This window comes from Salvelinus namaycush, chromosome 27, assembly GCF_016432855.1.
Source record: "Salvelinus namaycush isolate Seneca chromosome 27, SaNama_1.0, whole genome shotgun sequence".
Classification (NCBI taxonomy): domain Eukaryota; kingdom Metazoa; phylum Chordata; class Actinopteri; order Salmoniformes; family Salmonidae; genus Salvelinus; species Salvelinus namaycush.
This window is the reverse complement of record NC_052333.1, coordinates 2,948,957-2,955,661: the sequence shown is the minus strand read 5'-3', so window position 1 is coordinate 2,955,661 and position 6,705 is coordinate 2,948,957. Positions and strand designations below refer to the sequence as shown.

The window sequence follows — 6,705 nt, the reverse complement described above, 5'->3', positions numbered from 1 at the left end:
TCTTCTCTGTGTGAAGCTCTTCTCTGTGTGAAGCTCTTCTCTGTGTGAAGCTCTTCTCTTCCTCTGTGTGAAGCTTTTCTCTTCTCTGTGTGAAGCTCTTCTCTTCTCTGTGTGAAGCTCTTCTCTGTGTGAAGCCCTTCTCTGTGTGAAGCTCTTCTCTGTGTGAAGCTCTTCTCTTCTCTGTGTGAAGCTCTTCTCTGTGTGAAGCTCTTCTCTTCTCTGTGTGAAGCTCTTCTCTTCTCTGTGTGAAGCTCTTCTCTTCCTCTGTGTGAAGCTCTTCTCTTCTCTGTGTGAAGCTCTTCTCTGTGTGAAGCTCTTCTCTTCTCTGTGTGAAGCTCTTCTCTTCCTCTGTGTGAAGCTCTTCTCTTCCTCTGTGTGAAGCTCTTCTCTGTGTGAAGCCCTTCTCTTCCTCTGTGTGAAGCCCTTCTCTTCCTCTGTGTGAAGCTCTTCTCTGTGTGAAGCTCTTTTCTTCTCTGTGTGAAGCTCTTCTCTTTTCTATGTGAAGCTCTTCTCTTCTCTGTGTGAAGCTCTTCTCTTCCTCTGTGTGAAGCCCTTCTCTGTGTGAAGCTCTTCTCTGTGTGAAGCTCTTCTCTTCTCTGTGTGAAGCTCTTCTCTTCCTCTGTGTGAAGCCCTTCTCTGCTCTGTGTGAAGCTCTTCTCTTCTCTGTGTGAAGCTCTTCTCTGTGTGAAGCTCTTCTCTGTGTGAAGCTCTTCTCTTCTCTGTGTGAAGCTCTTCTCTTCCTCTGTGTGAAGCTCTTCTCTGTGTGAAGCTCTTCTCTGTGTGAAGCTCTTCTCTTCTCTGTGTGAAGCTCTTCTCTGTGTGAAGCTCTTCTCTTCTCTGTGTGAAGCTCTTCTCTTCTCTGTGTGAAGCTCTTCTCTCCTCTGTGTGAAGCTCTTCTCTTCTCTGTGTGAAGCTCTTCTCTTCTCTGTGTGAAGCCCTTCTCTTCTCTGTGTGAAGCCCTTCTCTTCTCTGTGTGAAGCCCTTCTCTTCTCTGTGTGTATCTGGGTCGCTAAGAGAGGAGATAGTCAAACTGGAAGTGCTACGGAGTTGCTCTAGTTAACAGCTATAGCTTTACAAATGGGAATTACATTTTTGGGGTGGGGGGGGGGGGGGGGCTGACAAAGACAGCCAGGCGTTTCTGCTCTGTATTAAAACGGTACAATAGCCAAGACATTTTAACAGGACATTTTAACAGGACATTTAACAGGACATTTTAACAGGACATTTTAACAGGACATTTTAACAGGACATTTTAACAGGACATTTTAACAGGACATTTTAACAGGACATTTTAACAGGACATTTTAACAGGACATTTTAACAGGACATTTTAACAGGACATTTTAACAGGACATTTTAACAGGACATTTTAACAGGATGTTTTGAGAAAACGTCCCTGTTGGTTTTTACTTCTTCAGTCCGTATTTAGAAAAAACTAAATTGTGTGTGTGTGATTGTGTGTACCTCTCTACAATTTGTGATTGTGTGTGTGTGCATGTGTGTTTGAAAGACAAAACGAGTGTGTGTGTGTGTGTGTGTGTGTGTGTGTGTGTGTGTGTGTGTGTGTGTGTGTGTGTGTGTGTGTGTGTGTGTGTGTGTGTGTGTGTGTGTGTGTGTGTGTGTGTGTGTGTGTGTGTGTGTGTGTGTGTGTGAGACAAAACGAGTGTGTGTGTGTGTGTGTGTGTGTGTGCATGTGTGTTTGAAAGACAAAACGTGTGTGTGTGTGTGTGTTACCTACCTGGGCCTGTGGAGGCCAGTTTCTCAGACTCTCTGGGTGTTCTGAAGCTGACCGGGTCACTCGGAGGACTACTGCCTCCCATGCTGATGCTCTGAACATGGACAATGTACTCCGTGTCCTCCTCCAAGTCCCATAATGCACAGGAGCGCGTGGTCGTGTTCACTTCCTGGATGTACCGCAGCATGCGCACATCCTTCTTCTGTAACCAACGACAACAGGAGGTGTTTGGGTTAAGATTAGGGACGTAACACAAGGATACAGACCAGATATCAGATATCTAACCTGCCCTAGCCCACTGCCCTATCCACTGCCCTATCCACTGACCAATCCCACTGCCCTATCCCACTGCCCTATCCACTGACCAATCCCACTGCCCTATCCCACTGCCCTATCCCACTGCCCTATCCACTGACCAATCCCACTGCCCTAGCCCACTGCCCAATCCCACTGCCCTATCCCACTGCCCTATCCCACTGCCCTATCCACTGCCCTAGCCCACTGCCCTAGCCCACTGCCCTATCCACTGACCAATCCCACTGCCCTATCCCACTGCCCTATCCCACTGCCCTATCCACTGACCAATCCCACTGCCCTAGCCCACTGCCCTATCCACTGACCAATCCCACTGCCCTATCCCACTGCCCTATCCCACTGCCCTATCCACTGACCAATCCCACTGCCCTATCCCACTGCCCTATCCCACTGCCCTATCCACTGACCAATCCCACTGCCCTATCCCACTGCCCTATCCACTGACCTATCCCACTGACCAATCCCACTGCCCTATCCCACTGCCCTATCCACTGACCTATCCCACTTAGACAAAGCCTACTGTCCTAGCCCACTGTATTGGTCCACTGAGACAAAGCCCACTGCCCCAGCCCACTCTATTGGCTCACTGTATTGGCCCACTGTCCTAGCCCACTGTCCTAGCCCACTGTCCTAGCCCACTGTATTGGCCCACTGTCCTAGCCCACTGTATTGGCCCACTGTCCTAGTCCACTGTGTTGGCCCACTGCCCTAGCCCACTGTATTGACCCACTGCCCTAGCCCACTGTATTGACCCACTGCCCTAGCCCACTGTATTGGCCCACTGCCCTAGCCCACTGTCCTAGCCCACTGTCCTAGCCCACTGTCTTAGCCCACTGTCCTAGCGCGCTGTATTTGCCCACTGTCCTAGCCCACTGTATTGGCCCACTGCCCTAGCCCACTGTCCTAGCCCACTGTCCTAGCCCACTGTCTTAGCCCACTGTCCTAGCCCACTGTCTTAGCCCACTGTCCTAGCCCACTGTTTTTGCCCACTGTCCTAGCCCACTGTTTTTGCACACTGTCCTAGCCCACTGTCCTAGCCCACTGTATTGGCCCACTGTCCTAGCCCACTGTCATAGCCACTGTCCTGGCCCACTGTATTGGCCCACTGTCCTAGTCCACTGTATTGGCCCACTGTATTGACCCACTGCCCTAGCCCACTGTATTGACCCACTGCCCTAGACCACTGTATTGGCCCACCTCCCTAGCCCACTGTATTGGTCCACTGAGACAAAGCCCACTGCCCCAGCCCACTCTATTGGCCCACTGTATTGGCCCACTGTCCTAGCCCACTGTCCTAGCCCACTGTCCTAGTCCACTGTATTGGCCCACTGTCCTAGCCCACTGTATTGGCCCACTGCCCTAGCCCACTGTATTGACCCACTGCCCTAGCCCACTGTATTGGCCCACTGTCCTAGCCCACTGTATTGGCCCACTGTCCTAGCCCACTGTATTGGCCCACTGCCCTAGCCCACTGTATTGACCCACTGCCCTAGCCCACTGTATTGGCCCACTGCCCTAGCCCACTGTATTGGCCCACTGCCCTAGACACCTGTCCTAGCCCACTGTATTGGCCCACTGTATTGGCCCACTGTCCTAGCCCACTGTATTGGCCCACTGTCATAGCCCACTGTATTGGCCCACTGTATTGGCCCACTGCCATAGCCCACTGTTTTGGCCCACTGCCATAGCCCACTGTATTGGCCCACTGTCCTAGCCCACTGTATTGGCCCACTGTCCTAGTCCACTGTATTGGCCCACTGTCCTAGTCCACTGTCCTAGCCCACTGTATTGGCCCACTGTCCTAGCCCACTGTATTGGCCCACTGCCCTAGCCCACTGTATTTGCCCACTGCCCTAGCCCGCTGTATTTGCCCACTGCCCTAGCCCACTGTATTGGTCCACTACCCTAGCCCACTGTCCTAGCCCACTGTCCTAGCCTACTGTATTGGCCCACTGTCCTAGCCCACTGTATTGGCCCACTGTATTGACCCACTGTCCTAGCCCACTGTTTTGGCCCACTGTTCTAGCCCACTGTCCTGGCCCACTGTATTGGCCCACTGTATTGGCCCACTGTCCTACCCCACTGTTTTGGCCCACTGTTCTAGCCCACTGTCCTGGCCCACTGTATTGGCCCACTGTCCTTGCCCACTGTCCTAGTTCAATGTATTGGCCCACTGTCCTAGCTCACTGTATTGGCCCACTGTCCTAGCCCACTGTCCTGGCCCACTGTATTGGCCCACTGTCCTAGCCTACTGTCCTGGCCCACTGTCCTGGCCCACTGTATTGGCCCACTGTATTGGCCCACTGTCCTGGCCCACTGTCCTGGCCCACTGTATTGGCCCACTGTCCTAGCCCACTGTCCTGGCCCACTGTATTGGCCCACTGTCCTAGCCTACTGTCCTGGCCCACTGTCCTGGCCCACTGTATTGGCCCACTGTTTTGGCCCACTGTCCTGGCCCACTGTTTTGGCCCACTGTTTTGGCCCACTGTTTTGGCCCACTGTCCTAGCCCACTGTATTGGCCCACTGTATTGGCCCACTGTCCTTGTCCACTGTCCTAGTTCAATGTATTGGCCCACTGTCCTAGTCCACTGTCCTGGCCCACTGTATTGGCCCACTGTCCTAGCCTACTGTCCTGGCCCACTGTCCTGGCCCACTGTATTGGCTCACTGTCCTAGCCTACTGTCCTGGCCCACTTTCCTTGTTCACTGTTTTGGCCCACTGTCCTAGCCCACTGTCCCAGCCCACTGTATTGGCCCACTGTCCTAGCCCACTGTATTGGCTCACTGTATTGGCTCACTGTCCTAGCCCACTGTCCTAGCCCACTGTATTGGCTCACTGTCCTAGCCCACTGTCCTAGCCCACTGTATTGGCTCACTGTATTGGCTCACTGTATTGGCTCACTGTCCTGGCCCACTGTCCTAGCCCACTGTCCTAGCCCACTGTATTGGCTCACTGAGACAAAGCTACATGAGTTTTCTGGGTCTCAGAATCAGACAAGGTCACTCATCACACAATTGTAGTTCAACCAACCAACTCCCGACTTAATCCAACACACAAACACAAACTCACAGACGTGCACTCACAGACAGAGACACACAAACACACACACTCCCCTACCTGTTGTGTGATGGCGAATCCGATGACGGGATCTCCCTCCAGTATCTCCCATGTGACTATGGCTGTGTTCGCCTCCAGCTCTCTGATCGTCACATTGACAGGAGCCGACAGAGCAGAGTCTATACACAGACACACACACACACGGGCGCACAGAGACACACATGCAAATACATGCGCACACACACCACAGGAGAGGTGAGAAAATGTCTAGGTAGAAAAACAGACAGACAGACAGACAGACAGACAGACAGACAGACAGACAGACAGACAGACAGACAGACAGACAGACAGACAGACAGACAGACAGACAGACAGACAGACAGACAGACGGACACCACAGGAGAGGTTTGAAAGTGTGTGACACACTGACAGAACCAACAGAACAGAAGGTGAGAAGGGTCATAATGTGTCTTTACTCCTGGTTTTGACATCACACACCCTTCTGCTCTTAGTCTGCTGCCTCACACTGAAAGGTCATAGCAACCTGTCATAGCAACCTGTCATAGCAACCTGTCACCTGCTCTTTGTCAGGGGAGAAGAGGTAACATTAAAGGTCATAGCAACCTGTCATAGCAACCTGTCACCTGCTCTTTCTCAGGGGGAGAAGAGGTAACATTAAAGGTCATAGCAACCTGTCATAGCAACCTGTCACCTGCTTTTTCTCAGGGGGAGAAGAGGTAACATTAAAGGTCATAGCAACCTGTCACAGCAACCTGTCATAGCAACCTGTCACCTGCTCTTTCTCAGGGGGAGAAGAGGTAACGTTAAAGGTCATAGCAACCTGTCATAGCAACCTGTCATAGCAACCTGTCACCTGCTCTTTCTCAGGGGGAGAAGAGGTAACATTAAAGGTCATAGCAACCTGTCATAGCAACCTGTCATAGCAACCTGTCACCTGCTCTTTCTCAGGGGGAGAAGAGGTAACGTTAAAGGTCATGGCAACCTGTCATAGCAACCTGTCATAGCAACCTGTCATAGCAACCTGTCACCTGCTCTTTCTCAGGGGGAGAAGAGGTAACATTAAAGGTCATAGCAACCTGTCACCTGCTCTTCGTCAGTGGGAGAAGAGGAGCCAGGTAACGTTACCGTATTTATATATCTAATTTGTATGTCTGTTTTCTGTTCTATTTCATTAAACTGTTGGGGAGAAGATGGATAAATAAGAATTTGTTGTTAACTGACTTGCCTAGTTAAATAAAGAGGGATATTGTTCAACTGTCTTGACTAGCGTCCTCTTTTACTGTTGTCTGAGGATAGAAGGATAACTGAATGATATATTTTACTCTTCTCTCTCTCTCTCTTCTCTCACTCCCTCTCTCCTCTTTCTCCTCTCTCCTATCTCTCTCTTCTTTCTCTCTCCTCTCTCTCTGTCTCTCTTCTCTCTCCTCTTTCTCCTCTCTCCTATCTCTCTCCTCTCTCGTCTTTCTCCCTCCCTCTCTCCTATTTCTCCTCTCTTCTTTCTCTCTCCTCTCTCTCCGTCTCTCTTCTCTCTCCTCTTTCTCCTCTCTACTTTCTCTCTCATCTCTACCCTTTCTCT

At 51.2% G+C, this 6,705-nt stretch overlaps 1 long non-coding RNA gene across 1 annotated transcript; it reads left to right on the top strand.

The window, feature by feature from the left end:
• Positions 1-1,663: 1,663 nt before the first annotated feature.
• Positions 1,664-6,383, top strand: LOC120022639. Its single transcript, XR_005472622.1, has 2 exons — positions 1,664-6,088; positions 6,183-6,383. It is a non-coding gene; the product is annotated as an uncharacterized LOC120022639 (long non-coding RNA).
• Positions 6,384-6,705: the final 322 nt, after the last annotated feature.